General features: G+C 43.5%; 13 pseudogenes; all 13 read left to right on the top strand.

Annotated features, from left to right (window-relative positions):
- The first annotated feature begins 1287 nt into the window (after window positions 1-1287).
- Window positions 1288-1552, top strand: LOC130286809 (U2 spliceosomal RNA; annotated as a pseudogene).
- A 1450-nt stretch (window positions 1553-3002) lies between these two features.
- On the top strand, window positions 3003-3266 carry LOC130285812 (U2 spliceosomal RNA; annotated as a pseudogene).
- A 1464-nt stretch (window positions 3267-4730) lies between these two features.
- Window positions 4731-4994, top strand: LOC130285641 (U2 spliceosomal RNA; annotated as a pseudogene).
- A 1467-nt stretch (window positions 4995-6461) lies between these two features.
- Window positions 6462-6726, top strand: LOC130287845 (U2 spliceosomal RNA; annotated as a pseudogene).
- Window positions 6727-8184: 1458 nt separating this feature from the next.
- On the top strand, window positions 8185-8448 carry LOC130285640 (U2 spliceosomal RNA; annotated as a pseudogene).
- Window positions 8449-9909: 1461 nt separating this feature from the next.
- On the top strand, window positions 9910-10173 carry LOC130285639 (U2 spliceosomal RNA; annotated as a pseudogene).
- A 1456-nt stretch (window positions 10174-11629) lies between these two features.
- On the top strand, window positions 11630-11894 carry LOC130287844 (U2 spliceosomal RNA; annotated as a pseudogene).
- Window positions 11895-13361: 1467 nt separating this feature from the next.
- On the top strand, window positions 13362-13626 carry LOC130288487 (U2 spliceosomal RNA; annotated as a pseudogene).
- Window positions 13627-15088: 1462 nt separating this feature from the next.
- LOC130285811 (U2 spliceosomal RNA) lies at window positions 15089-15352 on the top strand (annotated as a pseudogene).
- A 1470-nt stretch (window positions 15353-16822) lies between these two features.
- Window positions 16823-17086, top strand: LOC130285638 (U2 spliceosomal RNA; annotated as a pseudogene).
- A 1470-nt stretch (window positions 17087-18556) lies between these two features.
- LOC130285637 (U2 spliceosomal RNA) lies at window positions 18557-18820 on the top strand (annotated as a pseudogene).
- A 1464-nt stretch (window positions 18821-20284) lies between these two features.
- On the top strand, window positions 20285-20548 carry LOC130285727 (U2 spliceosomal RNA; annotated as a pseudogene).
- Window positions 20549-22006: 1458 nt separating this feature from the next.
- On the top strand, window positions 22007-22270 carry LOC130288507 (U2 spliceosomal RNA; annotated as a pseudogene).
- Window positions 22271-22308: the final 38 nt, after the last annotated feature.

The following is a 22308-nucleotide window of genomic DNA, read 5'->3' as shown; positions in this document are numbered from 1 at the left end:
ACTAAATAATAATAATCTAGCACACCTGTGCAGGTTTGACATGACATGACAGGTAGCTGTCTTGTGGGTGGTGCTGAATCCTGTTAAATGACATGAGGGTCTCATGCCTATACACAAGGGTGTGTCATTGCTGTTGCTTGACCATGCATTGGTTTCTGTGGTCAGTGAATGATAAAAACAAAATTTACCATCCATTGATGGATGGGAAATCCGCCATGAGGCATTTGTTTTTAGAAACTGCTGCTCACAACCAATGTTGCAATGGAGTGTCTCCATCTGCTGGTGGTATTGGAAAGGCATTAGTGCTATGACAGGGTCTGAAGAAGAAGAAGAAGAAGACGGAAAAAAATATATATAAAAAGAAAAAGAGAGAGAGAGAGAGAGACTGACTTAGTGAGCGAGTGAGTGAGAGAGTGAGAGTGAGTGAGAGTGAATGAGTGAGTGAGTGATTGAGTGAGTGAGTGAGTGAGAACAAATGAGTTAAAGCAAGTGAGTGAGAGAGATCGAATGAATGAAAGTCTGAATGACAGAAAGAAAAAAGGATGAAGAAAGAAGCATGAAGAAAAAAAAATGTATATGGAGTTGCTGACATGAGTGCAATCTACAAAGCCGTTGAGGCTGATCCTCATGGGAGGATTATTGCACCAGGACCCTTAGCACTTTTAAAATGCCATTCAATGCCACGGGCTAGATGTAAACTGCAGATGACCATGTTGTGGTAGTTACCATGGATACCCAAGTGATGTGTGAGCTAACACATAGGCCCAACAGATTCCAAGAAGGCCAGAATCACCAGCGGCACCACCATCGATTGTCAGGTCACCCGGATTCAGCAAATACCAGAGTCCAAAATGATGCAGGTTTATACTGTTAATTTTCAGTTTATCATTACAGTTGGTGTTATTCCATGTCGGAAGGGACGCAGCTACAGCCAGTGGGGTAACTAGAGACAGGCAGGCAGCTATGTGCAACAAAGGTAGGCGTGTTGTTTTCATATGCAGATCTGAAATATTGTCTTATATGCAAGAGGAGGAGTGATGGGGGTTCAGGCAAAAGCCAGGCTATGGATTGCATTGCTAAATGCTCCATCAGAGTGCAATGGTCGCCTGTCCTTTTTTTAAGTGATGATGTGGGTTTAGCCTGTGCTGTATGTATGTATGGGTGGCTGACTGCCACCCACCCAGAAAGTGTATGGGAGGCTGGTTGGCTGCCAGCCTTCCTTCCATTCCTATGAGTAATGTGAGTGCTCATGAAGGGGACATGGTTGGGTCCACCCCTTTCCCGGTTATCCCCTCTAGGCCTTTTGGCTTAGATCAAGTGTAAAAAAAGAAAGGATCTTGCGACAGATCGCATCCTGAGGCACGTTTTTTTTTTGTGTGAATACTTGCACTTGGGTGACTTGTGAGCACATACTGATACATACGTTCCCTATCTGGGGACCATAAATTAAATGGATTTTTGAGAAAGGGAGCTGATTTGGAAGCTTGCTTCTGTCGCCCTATGCATTGACCCGATATGGCAGTATCTTCGGGTAGTGAACAGTGCACCACCCCATTCCAGTGTTAAACAAGAAAGATTCTCATTTAAACCTCCGTGGGTGAGAATTTGAGTTTGAGAATTGGAGACCAAAATGATGAGTTGCACTGACTGGTTTATGAACGTCTATTCATTTAGCGTTTTAATGACCATGTTTGCACACTGATTGGTGTAAAAAAATAAAATAAAACTAAATAATAATAATCTAGCACACCTGTGCAGGTTTGACATGACATGACAGGTAGCTGTCTTGTGGGTGGTGCTGAATCCTGTTAAATGACATGAGGGTCTCATGCCTATACACAAGGGTGTGTCATTGCTGTTGCTTGACCATGCATTGGTTTCTGTGGTCAGTGAATGATAAAAACAAAATTTACCATCCATTGATGGATGGGAAATCCGCCATGAGGCATTTGTTTTTAGAAACTGCTGCTCACAACCAATGTTGCAATGGAGTGTCTCCATCTGCTGGTGGTATTGGAAAGGCATTAGTGCTATGACAGGGTCTGAAGAAGAAGAAGAAGAAGACGGAAAAAAATATATATAAAAAGAAAAAGAGAGAGAGAGAGAGAGAGACTGACTTAGTGAGCGAGTGAGTGAGAGTGAGTGAGAGTGAATGAGTGAGTGAGTGATTGAGTGAGTGAGTGAGAACAAATGAGTTAAAGCAAGTGAGTGAGAGAGATCGAATGAATGAAAGTCTGAATGACAGAAAGAAAAAAGGATGAAGAAAGAAGCATGAAGAAAAAAAAATGTATATGGAGTTGCTGACATGAGTGCAATCTACAAAGCCGTTGAGGCTGATCCTCATGGGAGGATTATTGCACCAGGACCCTTAGCACTTTTAAAATGCCATTCAATGCCACGGGCTAGATGTAAACTGCAGATGACCATGTTGTGGTAGTTACCATGGATACCCAAGTGATGTGTGAGCTAACACATAGGCCCAACAGATTCCAAGAAGGCCAGAATCACCAGCGGCACCACCATCGATTGTCAGGTCACCCGGATTCAGCAAATACCAGAGTCCAAAATGATGCAGGTTTATACTGTTAATTTTCAGTTTATCGTTACAGTTGGTGCTATTCCATGTCGGAAGGGACGCAGCTACAGCCAGTGGGGTAACTAGAGACAGGCAGGCAGCTATGTGCAACAAAGGTAGGCGTGTTGTTTTCATATGCAGATCTGAAATATTGTCTTATATGCAAGAGGAGGAGTGATGGGGGTTCAGGCAAAAGCCAGGCTATGGATTGCATTGCTAAATGCTCCATCAGAGTGCAATGGTCGCCTGTCCTTTTTTTAAGTGATGATGTGGGTTTAGCCTGTGCTGTATGTATGTATGGGTGGCTGACTGCCACCCACCCAGAAAGTGTATGGGAGGCTGGTTGGCTGCCAGCCTTCCTTCCATTCCTATGAGTAATGTGAGTGCTCATGAAGGGGACATGGTTGGGTCCACCCCTTTCCCGGTTATCCCCTCTAGGCCTTTTGGCTTAGATCAAGTGTAAAAAAAGAAAGGATCTTGCGACAGATCGCATCCTGAGGCACGTTTTTTTTTGTGTGAATACTTGCACTTGGGTGACTTGTGAGCACATACTGATACATACGTTCCCTATCTGGGGACCATAAATTAAATGGATTTTTGAGAAAGGGAGCTGATTTGGAAGCTTGCTTCTGTCGCCCTATGCATTGACCCGATGTGGCAGTATCTTCGGGTAGTGAACAGTGCACCACCCCATTCCAGTGTTAAACAAGAAAGATTCTCATTTAATCCTCCGTGGGTGAGAATTTGAGTTTGAGAATTGGAGACCAAAATGATGAGTTGCACTGACTGGTTTATGAACGTCTATTCATTTAGCGTTTTAATGACCATGTTTGCACACTGATTGGTGTAAAAAAATAAAATAAAACTAAATAATAATAATCTAGCACACCTGTGCAGGTTTGACATGACATGACAGGTAGCTGTCTTGTGGGTGGTGCTGAATCCTGTTAAATGACATGAGGGTCTCATGCCTATACACAAGGGTGTGTCATTGCTGTTGCTTGACCATGCATTGGTTTCTGTGGTCAGTGAATGATAAAAACAAAATTTACCATCCATTGATGGATGGGAAATCCGCCATGAGGCATTTGTTTTTAGAAACTGCTGCTCACAACCAATGTTGCAATGGAGTGTCTCCATCTGCTGGTGGTATTGGAAAGGCATTAGTGCTATGACAGGGTCTGAAGAAGAAGAAGAAGAAGACGGAAAAAAATATATATAAAAAGAAAAAGAGAGAGAGAGAGAGAGACTGACTTAGTGAGCGAGTGAGTGAGAGAGTGAGAGTGAGTGAGAGTGAATGAGTGAGTGAGTGATTGAGTGAGTGAGTGAGTGAGTGAGAACAAATGAGTTAAAGCAAGTGAGTGAGAGAGATCGAATGAATGAAAGTCTGAATGACAGAAAGAAAAAAGGATGAAGAAAGAAGCATGAAGAAAAAAAAATGTATATGGAGTTGCTGACATGAGTGCAATCTACAAAGCCGTTGAGGCTGATCCTCATGGGAGGATTATTGCACCAGGACCCTTAGCACTTTTAAAATGCCATTCAATGCCACGGGCTAGATGTAAACTGCAGATGACCATGTTGTGGTAGTTACCATGGATACCCAAGTGATGTGTGAGCTAACACATAGGCCCAACAGATTCCAAGAAGGCCATAATCACCAGCGGCACCACCATCGATTGTCAGGTCACCCGGATTCAGCAAATACCAGAGTCCAAAATGATGCAGGTTTATACTGTTAATTTTCAGTTTATCGTTACAGTTGGTGTTATTCCATGTCGGAAGGGACGCAGCTACAGCCAGTGGGGTAACTAGAGACAGGCAGGCAGCTATGTGCAACAAAGGTAGGCGTGTTGTTTTCATATGCAGATCTGAAATATTGTCTTATATGCAAGAGGAGGAGTGATGGGGGTTCAGGCAAAAGCCAGGCTATGGATTGCATTGCTAAATGCTCCATCAGAGTGCAATGGTCGCCTGTCCTTTTTTTAAGTGATGATGTGGGTTTAGCCTGTGCTGTATGTATGTATGGGTGGCTGACTGCCACCCACCCAGAAAGTGTATGGGAGGCTGGTTGGCTGCCAGCCTTCCTTCCATTCCTATGAGTAATGTGAGTGCTCATGAAGGGGACATGGTTGGGTCCACCCCTTTCCCGGTTATCCCCTCTAGGCCTTTTGGCTTAGATCAAGTGTAAAAAAAGAAAGGATCTTGCGACAGATCGCATCCTGAGGCACGTTTTTTTTTGTGTGAATACTTGCACTTGGGTGACTTGTGAGCACGTACTGATACATACGTTCCCTATCTGGGGACCATAAATTAAATGGATTTTTGAGAAAGGGAGCTGATTTGGAAGCTTGCTTCTGTCGCCCTATGCATTGACCCGATGTGGCAGTATCTTCGGGTAGTGAACAGTGCACCACCCCATTCCAGTGTTAAACAAGAAAGATTCTCATTTAATCCTCCGTGGGTGAGAATTTGAGTTTGAGAATTGGAGACCAAAATGATGAGTTGCACTGACTGGTTTATGAACGTCTATTCATTTAGCGTTTTAATGACCATGTTTGCACACTGATTGGTGTAAAAAAAATAAAATAAAACTAAATAATAATAATCTAGCACACCTGTGCAGGTTTGACATGACATGACAGGTAGCTGTCTTGTGGGTGGTGCTGAATCCTGTTAAATGACATGAGGGTCTCATGCCTATACACAAGGGTGTGTCATTGCTGTTGCTTGACCATGCATTGGTTTCTGTGGTCAGTGAATGATAAAAACAAAATTTACCATCCATTGATGGATGGGAAATCCGCCATGAGGCATTTGTTTTTAGAAACTGCTGCTCACAACCAATGTTGCAATATAGTGTCTCCATCTGCTGGTGGTATTGGAAAGGCATTAGTGCTATGACAGGGTCTGAAGAAGAAGAAGAAGAAGAAGAAGACGGAAAAAAATATATATAAAAAGAAAAAGAGAGAGAGAGAGAGAGACTGACTTAGTGAGCGAGTGAGTGAGAGAGTGAGAGTGAGTGAGAGTGAATGAGTGAGTGAGTGATTGAGTGAGTGAGTGAGTGAGAACAAATGAGTTAAAGCAAGTGAGTGAGAGAGATCGAATGAATGAAAGTCTGAATGACAGAAAGAAAAAAGGATGAAGAAAGAAGCATGAAGAAAAAAAAATGTATATGGAGTTGCTGACATGAGTGCAATCTACAAAGCCGTTGAGGCTGATCCTCATGGGAGGATTATTGCACCAGGACCCTTAGCACTTTTAAAATGCCATTCAATGCCACGGGCTAGATGTAAACTGCAGATGACCATGTTGTGGTAGTTACCATGGATACCCAAGTGATGTGTGAGCTAACACATAGGCCCAACAGATTCCAAGAAGGCCAGAATCACCAGCGGCACCACCATCGATTGTCAGGTCACCCGGATTCAGCAAATACCAGAGTCCAAAATGATGCAGGTTTATACTGTTAATTTTCAGTTTATCGTTACAGTTGGTGTTATTCCATGTCGGAAGGGACGCAGCTACAGCCAGTGGGGTAACTAGAGACAGGCAGGCAGCTATGTGCAACAAAGGTAGGCGTGTTGTTTTCATATGCAGATCTGAAATATTGTCTTATATGCAAGAGGAGGAGTGATGGGGGTTCAGGCAAAAGCCAGGCTATGGATTGCATTGCTAAATGCTCCATCAGAGTGCAATGGTCGCCTGTCCTTTTTTTAAGTGATGATGTGGGTTTAGCCTGTGCTGTATGTATGTATGGGTGGCTGACTGCCACCCACCCAGAAAGTGTATGGGAGGCTGGTTGGCTGCCAGCCTTCCTTCCATTCCTATGAGTAATGTGAGTGCTCATGAAGGGGACATGGTTGGGTCCACCCCTTTCCCGGTTATCCCCTCTAGGCCTTTTGGCTTAGATCAAGTGTAAAAAAAGAAAGGATCTTGCGACAGATCGCATCCTGAGGCACGTTTTTTTTTTGTGTGAATACTTGCACTTGGGTGACTTGTGAGCACATACTGATACATACGTTCCCTATCTGGGGACCATAAATTAAATGGATTTTTGAGAAAGGGAGCTGATTTGGAAGCTTGCTTCTGTCGCCCTATGCATTGACCCGATGTGGCAGTATCTTCGGGTAGTGAACAGTGCACCACCCCATTCCAGTGTTAAACAAGAAAGATTCTCATTTAATCCTCCGTGGGTGAGAATTTGAGTTTGAGAATTGGAGACCAAAATGATGAGTTGCACTGACTGGTTTATGAACGTCTATTCATTTAGCGTTTTAATGACCATGTTTGCACACTGATTGGTGTAAAAAAATAAAATAAAACTAAATAATAATAATCTAGCACACCTGTGCAGGTTTGACATGACATGACAGGTAGCTGTCTTGTGGGTGGTGCTGAATCCTGTTAAATGACATGAGGGTCTCATGCCTATACACAAGGGTGTGTCATTGCTGTTGCTTGACCATGCATTGGTTTCTGTGGTCAGTGAATGATAAAAACAAAATTTACCATCCATTGATGGATGGGAAATCCGCCATGAGGCATTTGTTTTTAGAAACTGCTGCTCACAACCAATGTTGCAATGGAGTGTCTCCATCTGCTGGTGGTATTGGAAAGGCATTAGTGCTATGACAGGGTCTGAAGAAGAAGAAGAAGAAGACGGAAAAAAATATATATAAAAAGAAAAAGAGAGAGAGAGAGAGACTGACTTAGTGAGCGAGTGAGTGAGAGAGTGAGAGTGAGTGAGAGTGAATGAGTGAGTGAGTGATTGAGTGAGTGAGTGAGTGAGAACAAATGAGTTAAAGCAAGTGAGTGAGAGAGATCGAATGAATGAAAGTCTGAATGACAGAAAGAAAAAAGGATGAAGAAAGAAGCATGAAGAAAAAAAAATGTATATGGAGTTGCTGACATGAGTGCAATCTACAAAGCCGTTGAGGCTGATCTTCATGGGAGGATTATTGCACCAGGACCCTTAGCACTTTTAAAATGCCATTCAATGCCACGGGCTAGATGTAAACTGCAGATGACCATGTTGTGGTAGTTACCATGGATACCCAAGTGATGTGTGAGCTAACACATAGGCCCAACAGATTCCAAGAAGGCCAGAATCACCAGCGGCACCACCATCGATTGTCAGGTCACCCGGATTCAGCAAATACCAGAGTCCAAAATGATGCAGGTTTATACTGTTAATTTTCAGTTTATCGTTACAGTTGGTGTTATTCCATGTCGGAAGGGACGCAGCTACAGCCAGTGGGGTAACTAGAGACAGGCAGGCAGCTATGTGCAACAAAGGTAGGCGTGTTGTTTTCATATGCAGATCTGAAATATTGTCTTATATGCAAGAGGAGGAGTGATGGGGGTTCAGGCAAAAGCCAGGCTATGGATTGCATTGCTAAATGCTCCATCAGAGTGCAATGGTCGCCTGTCCTTTTTTTAAGTGATGATGTGGGTTTAGCCTGTGCTGTATGTATGTATGGGTGGCTGACTGCCACCCACCCAGAAAGTGTATGGGAGGCTGGTTGGCTGCCAGCCTTCCTTCCATTCCTATGAGTAATGTGAGTGCTCATGAAGGGGACATGGTTGGGTCCACCCCTTTCCCGGTTATCCCCTCTAGGCCTTTTGGCTTAGATCAAGTGTAAAAAAAGAAAGGATCTTGCGACAGATCGCATCCTGAGGCACGTTTTTTTTTGTGTGAATACTTGCACTTGGGTGACTTGTGAGCACGTACTGATACATACGTTCCCTATCTGGGGACCATAAATTAAATGGATTTTTGAGAAAGGGAGCTGATTTGGAAGCTTGCTTCTGTCGCCCTATGCATTGACCCGATGTGGCAGTATCTTCGGGTAGTGAACAGTGCACCACCCCATTCCAGTGTTAAACAAGAAAGATTCTCATTTAATCCTCCGTGGGTGAGAATTTGAGTTTGAGAATTGGAGACCAAAATGATGAGTTGCACTGACTGGTTTATGAACGTCTATTCATTTAGCGTTTTAATGACCATGTTTGCACACTGATTGGTGTAAAAAAATAAAATAAAACTAAATAATAATAATCTAGCACACCTGTGCAGGTTTGACATGACATGACAGGTAGCTGTCTTGTGGGTGGTGCTGAATCCTGTTAAATGACATGAGGGTCTCATGCCTATACACAAGGGTGTGTCATTGCTGTTGCTTGACCATGCATTGGTTTCTGTGGTCAGTGAATGATAAAAACAAAATTTACCATCCATTGATGGATGGGAAATCCGCCATGAGGCATTTGTTTTTAGAAACTGCTGCTCACAACCAATGTTGCAATGGAGTGTCTCCATCTGCTGGTGGTATTGGAAAGGCATTAGTGCTATGACAGGGTCTGAAGAAGAAGAAGAAGACGGAAAAAAATATATATAAAAAGAAAAAGAGAGAGAGAGAGAGAGACTGACTTAGTGAGCGAGTGAGTGAGAGAGTGAGAGTGAGTGAGAGTGAATGAGTGAGTGAGTGATTGAGTGAGTGAGTGAGTGAGTGAGAACAAATGAGTTAAAGCAAGTGAGTGAGAGAGATCGAATGAATGAAAGTCTGAATGACAGAAAGAAAAAAGGATGAAGAAAGAAGCATGAAGAAAAAAAAATGTATATGGAGTTGCTGACATGAGTGCAATCTACAAAGCCGTTGAGGCTGATCCTCATGGGAGGATTATTGCACCAGGACCCTTAGCACTTTTAAAATGCCATTCAATGCCACGGGCTAGATGTAAACTGCAGATGACCATGTTGTGGTAGTTACCATGGATACCCAAGTGATGTGTGAGCTAACACATAGGCCCAACAGATTCCAAGAAGGCCAGAATCACCAGCGGCACCACCATCGATTGTCAGGTCACCCGGATTCAGCAAATACCAGAGTCCAAAATGATGCAGGTTTATACTGTTAATTTTCAGTTTATCGTTACAGTTGGTGTTATTCCATGTCGGAAGGGACGCAGCTACAGCCAGTGGGGTAACTAGAGACAGGCAGGCAGCTATGTGCAACAAAGGTAGGCGTGTTGTTTTCATATGCAGATCTGAAATATTGTCTTATATGCAAGAGGAGGAGTGATGGGGGTTCAGGCAAAAGCCAGGCTATGGATTGCATTGCTAAATGCTCCATCAGAGTGCAATGGTCGCCTGTCCTTTTTTTAAGTGATGATGTGGGTTTAGCCTGTGCTGTATGTATGTATGGGTGGCTGACTGCCACCCACCCAGAAAGTGTATGGGAGGCTGGTTGGCTGCCAGCCTTCCTTCCATTCCTATGAGTAATGTGAGTGCTCATGAAGGGGACATGGTTGGGTCCACCCCTTTCCCGGTTATCCCCTCTAGGCCTTTTGGCTTAGATCAAGTGTAAAAAAAGAAAGGATCTTGCGACAGATCGCATCCTGAGGCACGTTTTTTTTTGTGTGAATACTTGCACTTGGGTGACTTGTGAGCACGTACTGATACATACGTTCCCTATCTGGGGACCATAAATTAAATGGATTTTTGAGAAAGGGAGCTGATTTGGAAGCTTGCTTCTGTCGCCCTATGCATTGACCCGATGTGGCAGTATCTTCGGGTAGTGAACAGTGCACCACCCCATTCCAGTGTTAAACAAGAAAGATTCTCATTTAATCCTCCGTGGGTGAGAATTTGAGTTTGAGAATTGGAGACCAAAATGATGAGTTGCACTGACTGGTTTATGAACGTCTATTCATTTAGCGTTTTAATGACCATGTTTGCACACTGATTGGTGTAAAAAAATAAAATAAAACTAAATAATAATAATCTAGCACACCTGTGCAGGTTTGACATGACATGACAGGTAGCTGTCTTGTGGGTGGTGCTGAATCCTGTTAAATGACATGAGGGTCTCATGCCTATACACAAGGGTGTGTCATTGCTGTTGCTTGACCATGCATTGGTTTCTGTGGTCAGTGAATGATAAAAACAAAATTTACCATCCATTGATGGATGGGAAATCCGCCATGAGGCATTTGTTTTTAGAAACTGCTGCTCACAACCAATGTTGCAATGGAGTGTCTCCATCTGCTGGTGGTATTGGAAAGGCATTAGTGCTATGACAGGGTCTGAAGAAGAAGAAGAAGAAGACGGAAAAAAATATATATAAAAAGAAAAAGAGAGAGAGAGAGAGAGACTGACTTAGTGAGCGAGTGAGTGAGAGAGTGAGAGTGAGTGAGAGTGAATGAGTGAGTGAGTGATTGAGTGAGTGAGTGAGAACAAATGAGTTAAAGCAAGTGAGTGAGAGAGATCGAATGAATGAAAGTCTGAATGACAGAAAGAAAAAAGGATGAAGAAAGAAGCATGAAGAAAAAAAAATGTATATGGAGTTGCTGACATGAGTGCAATCTACAAAGCCGTTGAGGCTGATCCTCATGGGAGGATTATTGCACCAGGACCCTTAGCACTTTTAAAATGCCATTCAATGCCACGGGCTAGATGTAAACTGCAGATGACCATGTTGTGGTAGTTACCATGGATACCCAAGTGATGTGTGAGCTAACACATAGGCCCAACAGATTCCAAGAAGGCCAGAATCACCAGCGGCACCACCATCGATTGTCAGGTCACCCGGATTCAGCAAATACCAGAGTCCAAAATGATGCAGGTTTATACTGTTAATTTTCAGTTTATCGTTACAGTTGGTGTTATTCCATGTCGGAAGGGACGCAGCTACAGCCAGTGGGGTAACTAGAGACAGGCAGGCAGCTATGTGCAACAAAGGTAGGCGTGTTGTTTTCATATGCAGATCTGAAATATTGTCTTATATGCAAGAGGAGGAGTGATGGGGGTTCAGGCAAAAGCCAGGCTATGGATTGCATTGCTAAATGCTCCATCAGAGTGCAATGGTCGCCTGTCCTTTTTTTAAGTGATGATGTGGGTTTAGCCTGTGCTGTATGTATGTATGGGTGGCTGACTGCCACCCACCCAGAAAGTGTATGGGAGGCTGGTTGGCTGCCAGCCTTCCTTCCATTCCTATGAGTAATGTGAGTGCTCATGAAGGGGACATGGTTGGGTCCACCCCTTTCCCGGTTATCCCCTCTAGGCCTTTTGGCTTAGATCAAGTGTAAAAAAAGAAAGGATCTTGCGACAGATCGCATCCTGAGGCACGTTTTTTTTTTGTGTGAATACTTGCACTTGGGTGACTTGTGAGCACATACTGATACATACGTTCCCTATCTGGGGACCATAAATTAAATGGATTTTTGAGAAAGGGAGCTGATTTGGAAGCTTGCTTCTGTCGCCCTATGCATTGACCCGATGTGGCAGTATCTTCGGGTAGTGAACAGTGCACCACCCCATTCCAGTGTTAAACAAGAAAGATTCTCATTTAATCCTCCGTGGGTGAGAATTTGAGTTTGAGAATTGGAGACCAAAATGATGAGTTGCACTGACTGGTTTATGAACGTCTATTCATTTAGCGTTTTAATGACCATGTTTGCACACTGATTGGTGTAAAAAAATAAAATAAAACTAAATAATAATAATCTAGCACACCTGTGCAGGTTTGACATGACATGACAGGTAGCTGTCTTGTGGGTGGTGCTGAATCCTGTTAAATGACATGAGGGTCTCATGCCTATACACAAGGGTGTGTCATTGCTGTTGCTTGACCATGCATTGGTTTCTGTGGTCAGTGAATGATAAAAACAAAATTTACCATCCATTGATGGATGGGAAATCCGCCATGAGGCATTTGTTTTTAGAAACTGCTGCTCACAACCAATGTTGCAATGGAGTGTCTCCATCTGCTGGTGGTATTGGAAAGGCATTAGTGCTATGACAGGGTCTGAAGAAGAAGAAGAAGAAGAAGACGGAAAAAAATATATATAAAAAGAAAAAGAGAGAGAGAGAGAGAGACTGACTTAGTGAGCGAGTGAGTGAGAGAGTGAGAGTGAGTGAGAGTGAATGAGTGAGTGAGTGATTGAGTGAGTGAGTGAGTGAGTGAGAACAAATGAGTTAAAGCAAGTGAGTGAGAGAGATCGAATGAATGAAAGTCTGAATGACAGAAAGAAAAAAGGATGAAGAAAGAAGCATGAAGAAAAAAAAATGTATATGGAGTTGCTGACATGAGTGCAATCTACAAAGCCGTTGAGGCTGATCCTCATGGGAGGATTATTGCACCAGGACCCTTAGCACTTTTAAAATGCCATTCAATGCCACGGGCTAGATGTAAACTGCAGATGACCATGTTGTGGTAGTTACCATGGATACCCAAGTGATGTGTGAGCTAACACATAGGCCCAACAGATTCCAAGAAGGCCAGAATCACCAGCGGCACCACCATCGATTGTCAGGTCACCCGGATTCAGCAAATACCAGAGTCCAAAATGATGCAGGTTTATACTGTTAATTTTCAGTTTATCGTTACAGTTGGTGTTATTCCATGTCGGAAGGGACGCAGCTACAGCCAGTGGGGTAACTAGAGACAGGCAGGCAACTATGTGCAACAAAGGTAGGCGTGTTGTTTTCATATGCAGATCTGAAATATTGTCTTATATGCAAGAGGAGGAGTGATGGGGGTTCAGGCAAAAGCCAGGCTATGGATTGCATTGCTAAATGCTCCATCAGAGTGCAATGGTCGCCTGTCCTTTTTTTAAGTGATGATGTGGGTTTAGCCTGTGCTGTATGTATGTATGGGTGGCTGACTGCCACCCACCCAGAAAGTGTATGGGAGGCTGGTTGGCTGCCAGCCTTCCTTCCATTCCTATGAGTAATGTGAGTGCTCATGAAGGGGACATGGTTGGGTCCACCCCTTTCCCGGTTATCCCCTCTAGGCCTTTTGGCTTAGATCAAGTGTAAAAAAAGAAAGGATCTTGCGACAGATCGCATCCTGAGGCACGTTTTTTTTTTGTGTGAATACTTGCACTTGGGTGACTTGTGAGCACATACTGATACATACGTTCCCTATCTGGGGACCATAAATTAAATGGATTTTTGAGAAAGGGAGCTGATATGGAAGCTTGCTTCTGTCGCCCTATGCATTGACCCGATGTGGCAGTATCTTCGGGTAGTGAACAGTGCACCACCCCATTCCAGTGTTAAACAAGAAAGATTCTCATTTAATCCTCCGTGGGTGAGAATTTGAGTTTGAGAATTGGAGACCAAAATGATGAGTTGCACTGACTGGTTTATGAACGTCTATTCATTTAGCGTTTTAATGACCATGTTTGCACACTGATTGGTGTAAAAAAATAAAATAAAACTAAATAATAATAATCTAGCACACCTGTGCAGGTTTGACATGACATGACAGGTAGCTGTCTTGTGGGTGGTGCTGAATCCTGTTAAATGACATGAGGGTCTCATGCCTATACACAAGGGTGTGTCATTGCTGTTGCTTGACCATGCATTGGTTTCTGTGGTCAGTGAATGATAAAAACAAAATTTACCATCCATTGATGGATGGGAAATCCGCCATGAGGCATTTGTTTTTAGAAACTGCTGCTCACAACCAATGTTGCAATGGAGTGTCTCCATCTGCTGGTGGTATTGGAAAGGCATTAGTGCTATGACAGGGTCTGAAGAAGAAGAAGAAGAAGAAGACGGAAAAAAATATATATAAAAAGAAAAAGAGAGAGAGAGAGAGAGACTGACTTAGTGAGCGAGTGAGTGAGAGAGTGAGAGTGAGTGAGAGTGAATGAGTGAGTGAGTGATTGAGTGAGTGAGTGAGTGAGAACAAATGAGTTAAAGCAAGTGAGTGAGAGAGATCGAATGAATGAAAGTCTGAATGACAGAAAGAAAAAAGGATGAAGAAAGAAGCATGAAGAAAAAAAAATGTATATGGAGTTGCTGACATGAGTGCAATCTACAAAGCCGTTGAGGCTGATCCTCATGGGAGGATTATTGCACCAGGACCCTTAGCACTTTTAAAATGCCATTCAATGCCACGGGCTAGATGTAAACTGCAGATGACCATGTTGTGGTAGTTACCATGGATACCCAAGTGATGTGTGAGCTAACACATAGGCCCAACAGATTCCAAGAAGGCCAGAATCACCAGCGGCACCACCATCGATTGTCAGGTCACCCGGATTCAGCAAATACCAGAGTCCAAAATGATGCAGGTTTATACTGTTAATTTTCAGTTTATCGTTACAGTTGGTGTTATTCCATGTCGGAAGGGACGCAGCTACAGCCAGTGGGGTAACTAGAGACAGGCAGGCAGCTATGTGCAACAAAGGTAGGCGTGTTGTTTTCATATGCAGATCTGAAATATTGTCCTATATGCAAGAGGAGGAGTGATGGGGGTTCAGGCAAAAGCCAGGCTATGGATTGCATTGCTAAATGCTCCATCAGAGTGCAATGGTCGCCTGTCCTTTTTTAAGTGATGATGTGGGTTTAGCCTGTGCTGTATGTATGTATGGGTGGCTGACTGCCACCCACCCAGAAAGTGTATGGGAGGCTGGTTGGCTGCCAGCCTTCCTTCCATTCCTATGAGTAATGTGAGTGCTCATGAAGGGGACATGGTTGGGTCCACCCCTTTCCCGGTTATCCCCTCTAGGCCTTTTGGCTTAGATCAAGTGTAAAAAAAGAAAGGATCTTGCGACAGATCGCATCCTGAGGCACGTTTTTTTTTGTGTGAATACTTGCACTTGGGTGACTTGTGAGCACATACTGATACATACGTTCCCTATCTGGGGACCATAAATTAAATGGATTTTTGAGAAAGGGAGCTGATTTGGAAGCTTGCTTCTGTCGCCCTATGCATTGACCCGATGTGGCAGTATCTTCGGGTAGTGAACAGTGCACCACCCCATTCCAGTGTTAAACAAGAAAGATTCTCATTTAATCCTCCGTGGGTGAGAATTTGAGTTTGAGAATTGGAGACCAAAATGATGAGTTGCACTGACTGGTTTATGAACGTCTATTCATTTAGCGTTTTAATGACCATGTTTGCACACTGATTGGTGTAAAAAAATAAAATAAAACTAAATAATAATAATCTAGCACACCTGTGCAGGTTTGACATGACATGACAGGTAGCTGTCTTGTGGGTGGTGCTGAATCCTGTTAAATGACATGAGGGTCTCATGCCTATACACAAGGGTGTGTCATTGCTGTTGCTTGACCATGCATTGGTTTCTGTGGTCAGTGAATGATAAAAACAAAATTTACCATCCATTGATGGATGGGAAATCCACCATGAGGCATTTGTTTTTAGAAACTGCTGCTCACAACCAATGTTGCAATGGAGTGTCTCCATCTGCTGGTGGTATTGGAAAGGCATAAGTGCTATGACAGGGTCTGAAGAAGAAGAAGAAGAAGAAGAAGACGGAAAAAAATATATATAAAAAGAAAAAGAGAGAGAGAGAGAGAGACTGACTTAGTGAGCGAGTGAGTGAGAGAGTGAGAGTGAGTGAGAGTGAATGAGTGAGTGAGTGATTGAGTGAGTGAGTGAGTGAGTGAGAACAAATGAGTTAAAGCAAGTGAGTGAGAGAGATCGAATGAATGAAAGTCTGAATGACAGAAAGAAAAAAGGATGAAGAAAGAAGCATGAAGAAAAAAAAATGTATATGGAGTTGCTGACATGAGTGCAATCTACAAAGCCGTTGAGGCTGATCCTCATGGGAGGATTATTGCACCAGGACCCTTAGCACTTTTAAAATGCCATTCAATGCCACGGGCTAGATGTAAACTGCAGATGACCATGTTGTGGTAGTTACCATGGATACCCAAGTGATGTGTGAGCTAACACATAGGCCCAACAGATTCCAAGAAGGCCAGAATCACCAGCGGCACCACCATCGATTGTCAGGTCACCCGGATTCAGCAAATACCAGAGTCCAAAATGATGCAGGTTTATACTGTTAATTTTCAGTTTATCGTTACAGTTGGTGTTATTCCATGTCGGAAGGGACGCAGCTACAGCCAGTGGGGTAACTAGAGACAGGCAGGCAGCTATGTGCAACAAAGGTAGGCGTGTTGTTTTCATATGCAGATCTGAAATATTGTCTTATATGCAAGAGGAGGAGTGATGGGGGTTCAGGCAAAAGCCAGGCTATGGATTGCATTGCTAAATGCTCCATCAGAGTGCAATGGTCGCCTGTCCTTTTTTTAAGTGATGATGTGGGTTTAGCCTGTGCTGTATGTATGTATGGGTGGCTGACTGCCACCCACCCAGAAAGTGTATGGGAGGCTGGTTGGCTGCCAGCCTTCCTTCCATTCCTATGAGTAATGTGAGTGCTCATGAAGGGGACATGGTTGGGTCCACCCCTTTCCCGGTTATCCCCTCTAGGCCTTTTGGCTTAGATCAAGTGTAAAAAAAGAAAGGATCTTGCGACAGATCGCATCCTGAGGCACGTTTTTTTTTGTGTGAATACTTGCACTTGGGTGACTTGTGAGCACGTACTGATACATACGTTCCCTATCTGGGGACCATAAATTAAATGGATTTTTGAGAAAGGGAGCTGATTTGGAAGCTTGCTTCTGTCGCCCTATGCATTGACCCGATGTGGCAGTATCTTCGGGTAGTGAACAGTGCACCACCCCATTCCAGTGTTAAACAAGAAAGATTCTCATTTAATCCTCCGTGGGTGAGAATTTGAGTTTGAGAATTGGAGACCAAAATGATGAGTTGCACTGACTGGTTTATGAACGTCTATTCATTTAGCGTTTTAATGACCATGTTTGCACACTGATTGGTGTAAAAAAATAAAATAAAACTAAATAATAATAATCTAGCACACCTGTGCAGGTTTGACATGACATGACAGGTAGCTGTCTTGTGGGTGGTGCTGAATCCTGTTAAATGACATGAGGGTCTCATGCCTATACACAAGGGTGTGTCATTGCTGTTGCTTGACCATGCATTGGTTTCTGTGGTCAGTGAATGATAAAAACAAAATTTACCATCCATTGATGGATGGGAAATCCGCCATGAGGCATTTGTTTTTAGAAACTGCTGCTCACAACCAATGTTGCAATGGAGTGTCTCCATCTGCTGGTGGTATTGGAAAGGCATTAGTGCTATGACAGGGTCTGAAGAAGAAGAAGAAGAAGAAGAAGACGGAAAAAAATATATATAAAAAGAAAAAGAGAGAGAGAGAGAGAGACTGACTTAGTGAGCGAGTGAGTGAGAGAGTGAGAGTGAGTGAGAGTGAATGAGTGAGTGAGTGATTGAGTGAGTGAGTGAGTGAGTGAGAACAAATGAGTTAAAGCAAGTGAGTGAGAGAGATCGAATGAATGAAAGTCTGAATGACAGAAAGAAAAAAGGATGAAGAAAGAAGCATGAAGAAAAAAAAATGTATATGGAGTTGCTGACATGAGTGCAATCTACAAAGCCGTTGAGGCTGATCCTCATGGGAGGATTATTGCACCAGGACCCTTAGCACTTTTAAAATGCCATTCAATGCCACGGGCTAGATGTAAACTGCAGATGACCATGTTGTGGTAGTTACCATGGATACCCAAGTGATGTGTGAGCTAACACATAGGCCCAACAGATTCCAAGAAGGCCAGAATCACCAGCGGCACCACCATCGATTGTCAGGTCACCCGGATTCAGCAAATACCAGAGTCCAAAATGATGCAGGTTTATACTGTTAATTTTCAGTTTATCGTTACAGTTGGTGTTATTCCATGTCGGAAGGGACGCAGCTACAGCCAGTGGGGTAACTAGAGACAGGCAGGCAGCTATGTGCAACAAAGGTAGGCGTGTTGTTTTCATATGCAGATCTGAAATATTGTCTTATATGCAAGAGGAGGAGTGATGGGGGTTCAGGCAAAAGCCAGGCTATGGATTGCATTGCTAAATGCTCCATCAGAGTGCAATGGTCGCCTGTCCTTTTTTTAAGTGATGATGTGGGTTTAGCCTGTGCTGTATGTATGTATGGGTGGCTGACTGCCACCCACCCAGAAAGTGTATGGGAGGCTGGTTGGCTGCCAGCCTTCCTTCCATTCCTATGAGTAATGTGAGTGCTCATGAAGGGGACATGGTTGGGTCCACCCCTTTCCCGGTTATCCCCTCTAGGCCTTTTGGCTTAGATCAAGTGTAAAAAAAGAAAGGATCTTGCGACAGATCGCATCCTGAGGCACGTTTTTTTTTGTGTGAATACTTGCACTTGGGTGACTTGTGAGCACGTACTGATACATACGTTCCCTATCTGGGGACCATAAATTAAATGGATTTTTGAGAAAGGGAGCTGATTTGGAAGCTTGCTTCTGTCGCCCTATGCATTGACCCGATGTGGCAGTATCTTCGGGTAGTGAACAGTGCACCACCCCATTCCAGTGTTAAACAAGAAAGATTCTCATTTAATCCTCCGTGGGTGAGAATTTGAGTTTGAGAATTGGAGACCAAAATGATGAGTTGCACTGACTGGTTTATGAACGTCTATTCATTTAGCGTTTTAATGACCATGTTTGCACACTGATTGGTGTAAAAAAATAAAATAAAACTAAATAATAATAATCTAGCACACCTGTGCAGGTTTGACATGACATGACAGGTAGCTGTCTTGTGGGTGGTGCTGAATCCTGTTAAATGACATGAGGGTCTCATGCCTATACACAAGGGTGTGTCATTGCTGTTGCTTGACCATGCATTGGTTTCTGTGGTCAGTGAATGATAAAAACAAAATTTACCATCCATTGATGGATGGGAAATCCGCCATGAGGCATTTGTTTTTAGAAACTGCTGCTCACAACCAATGTTGCAATGGAGTGTCTCCATCTGCTGGTGGTATTGGAAAGGCATTAGTGCTATGACAGGGTCTGAAGAAGAAGAAGAAGAAGACGGAAAAAAATATATATAAAAAGAAAAAGAGAGAGAGAGAGAGAGACTGACTTAGTGAGCGAGTGAGTGAGAGAGTGAGAGTGAGTGAGAGTGAATGAGTGAGTGAGTGATTGAGTGAGTGAGTGAGTGAGTGAGAACAAATGAGTTAAAGCAAGTGAGTGAGAGAGATCGAATGAATGAAAGTCTGAATGACAGAAAGAAAAAAGGATGAAGAAAGAAGCATGAAGAAAAAAAAATGTATATGGAGTTGCTGACATGAGTGCAATCTACAAAGCCGTTGAGGCTGATCCTCATGGGAGGATTATTGCACCAGGACCCTTAGCACTTTTAAAATGCCATTCAATGCCACGGGCTAGATGTAAACTGCAGATGACCATGTTGTGGTAGTTACCATGGATACCCAAGTGATGTGTGAGCTAACACATAGGCCCAACAGATTCCAAGAAGGCCAGAATCACCAGCGGCACCACCATCGATTGTCAGGTCACCCGGATTCAGCAAATACCAGAGTCCAAAATGATGCAGGTTTATACTGTTAATTTTCAGTTTATCGTTACAGTTGGTGTTATTCCATGTCGGAAGGGACGCAGCTACAGCCAGTGGGGTAACTAGAGACAGGCAGGCAGCTATGTGCAACAAAGGTAGGCGTGTTGTTTTCATATGCAGATCTGAAATATTGTCTTATATGCAAGAGGAGGAGTGATGGGGGTTCAGGCAAAAGCCAGGCTATGGATTGCATTGCTAAATGCTCCATCAGAGTGCAATGGTCGCCTGTCCTTTTTTTAAGTGATGATGTGGGTTTAGCCTGTGCTGTATGTATGTATGGGTGGCTGACTGCCACCCACCCAGAAAGTGTATGGGAGGCTGGTTGGCTGCCAGCCTTCCTTCCATTCCTATGAGTAATGTGAGTGCTCATGAAGGGGACATGGTTGGGTCCACCCCTTTCCCGGTTATCCCCTCTAGGCCTTTTGGCTTAGATCAAGTGTAAAAAAAGAAAGGATCTTGCGACAGATCGCATCCTGAGGCACGTTTTTTTTTGTGTGAATACTTGCACTTGGGTGACTTGTGAGCACATACTGATACATACGTTCCCTATCTGGGGACCATAAATTAAATGGATTTTTGAGAAAGGGAGCTGATTTGGAAGCTTGCTTCTGTCGCTCTATGCATTGACCCGATGTGGCAGTATCTTCGGGTAGTGAACAGTGCACCACCCCATTCCAGTGTTAAACAAGAAAGATTCTCATTTAATCCTCCGTGGGTGAGAATTTGAGTTTGAGAATTGGAGACCAAAATGATGAGTTGCACTGACTGGTTTATGAACGTCTATTCATTTAGCGTTTTAATGACCATGTTTGCACACTGATTGGTGTAAAAAAATAAAATAAAACTAAATAATAATAATCTAGCACACCTGTGCAGGTTTGACATGACATGACAGGTAGCTGTCTTGTGGGTGGTGCTGAATCCTGTTAAATGACATGAGGGTCTCATGCCTATACACAAGGGTGTGTCATTGCTGTTGCTTGACCATGCATTGGTTTCTGTGGTCAGTGAATGATAAAAACAAAATTTACCATCCATTGATGGATGGGAAATCCGCCATGAGGCATTTGTTTTTAGAAACTGCTGCTCACAACCAATGTTGCAATGGAGTGTCTCCATCTGCTGGTGGTATTGGAAAGGCATTAGTGCTATGACAGGGTCTGAAGAAGAAGAAGAAGAAGACGGAAAAAAATATATATAAAAAGAAAAAGAGAGAGAGAGAGAGAGAGACTGACTTAGTGAGCGAGTGAGTGAGAGAGTGAGAGTGAGTGAGAGTGAATGAGTGAGTGAGTGATTGAGTGAGTGAGTGAGAACAAATGAGTTAAAGCAAGTGAGTGAGAGAGATCGAATGAATGAAAGTCTGAATGACAGAAAGAAAAAAGGATGAAGAAAGAAGCATGAAGAAAAAAAAATGTATATGGAGTTGCTGACATGAGTGCAATCTACAAAGCCGTTGAGGCTGATCCTCATGGGAGGATTATTGCACCAGGACCCTTAGCACTTTTAAAATGCCATTCAATGCCACGGGCTAGATGTAAACTGCAGATGACCATGTTGTGGTAGTTACCATGGATACCCAAGTGATGTGTGAGCTAACACATAGGCCCAACAGATTCCAAGAAGGCCAGAATCACCAGCGGCACCACCATCGATTGTCAGGTCACCCGGATTCAGCAAATACCAGAGTCCAAAATGATGCAGGTTTATACTGTTAATTTTCAGTTTATCGTTACAGTTGGTGTTATTCCATGTCGGAAGGGACGCAGCTACAGCCAGTGGGGTAACTAGAGACAGGCAGGCAGCTATGTGCAACAAAGGTAGGCGTGTTGTTTTCATATGCAGATCTGAAATATTGTCTTATATGCAAGAGGAGGAGTGATGGGGGTTCAGGCAAAAGCCAGGCTATGGATTGCATTGCTAAATGCTCCATCAGAGTGCAATGGTCGCCTGTCCTTTTTTTAAGTGATGATGTGGGTTTAGCCTGTGCTGTATGTATGTATGGGTGGCTGACTGCCACCCACCCAGAAAGTGTATGGGAGGCTGGTTGGCTGCCAGCCTTCCTTCCATTCCTATGAGTAATGTGAGTGCTCATGAAGGGGACATGGTTGGGTCCACCCCTTTCCCGGTTATCTCCTCTAGGCCTTTTGGCTTAGATCAAGTGTAAAAAAAGAAAGGATCTTGCGACAGATCGCATCCTGAGGCAAGTTTTTTTTTGTGTGAATACTTGCACTTGGGTGACTTGTAAGCACATACTGATACATACGTTCCCTATCTGGGGACCATAAATTAAATGGATTTTTGAGAAAGGGAGCTGATTTGGAAGCTTGCTTCTGTCGCCCTATGCATTGACCCGATGTGGCAGTATCTTCGGGTAGTGAACAGTGCACCACCCCATTCCAGTGTTAAACAAGAAAGATTCTCATTTAATCC

The sequence above is a fragment of the Hyla sarda genome, chromosome 8, assembly GCF_029499605.1.
Source record: "Hyla sarda isolate aHylSar1 chromosome 8, aHylSar1.hap1, whole genome shotgun sequence".
NCBI lineage: Eukaryota > Metazoa > Chordata > Amphibia > Anura > Hylidae > Hyla > Hyla sarda.
This window is presented reverse-complemented; position numbering and strand designations above follow the sequence as displayed.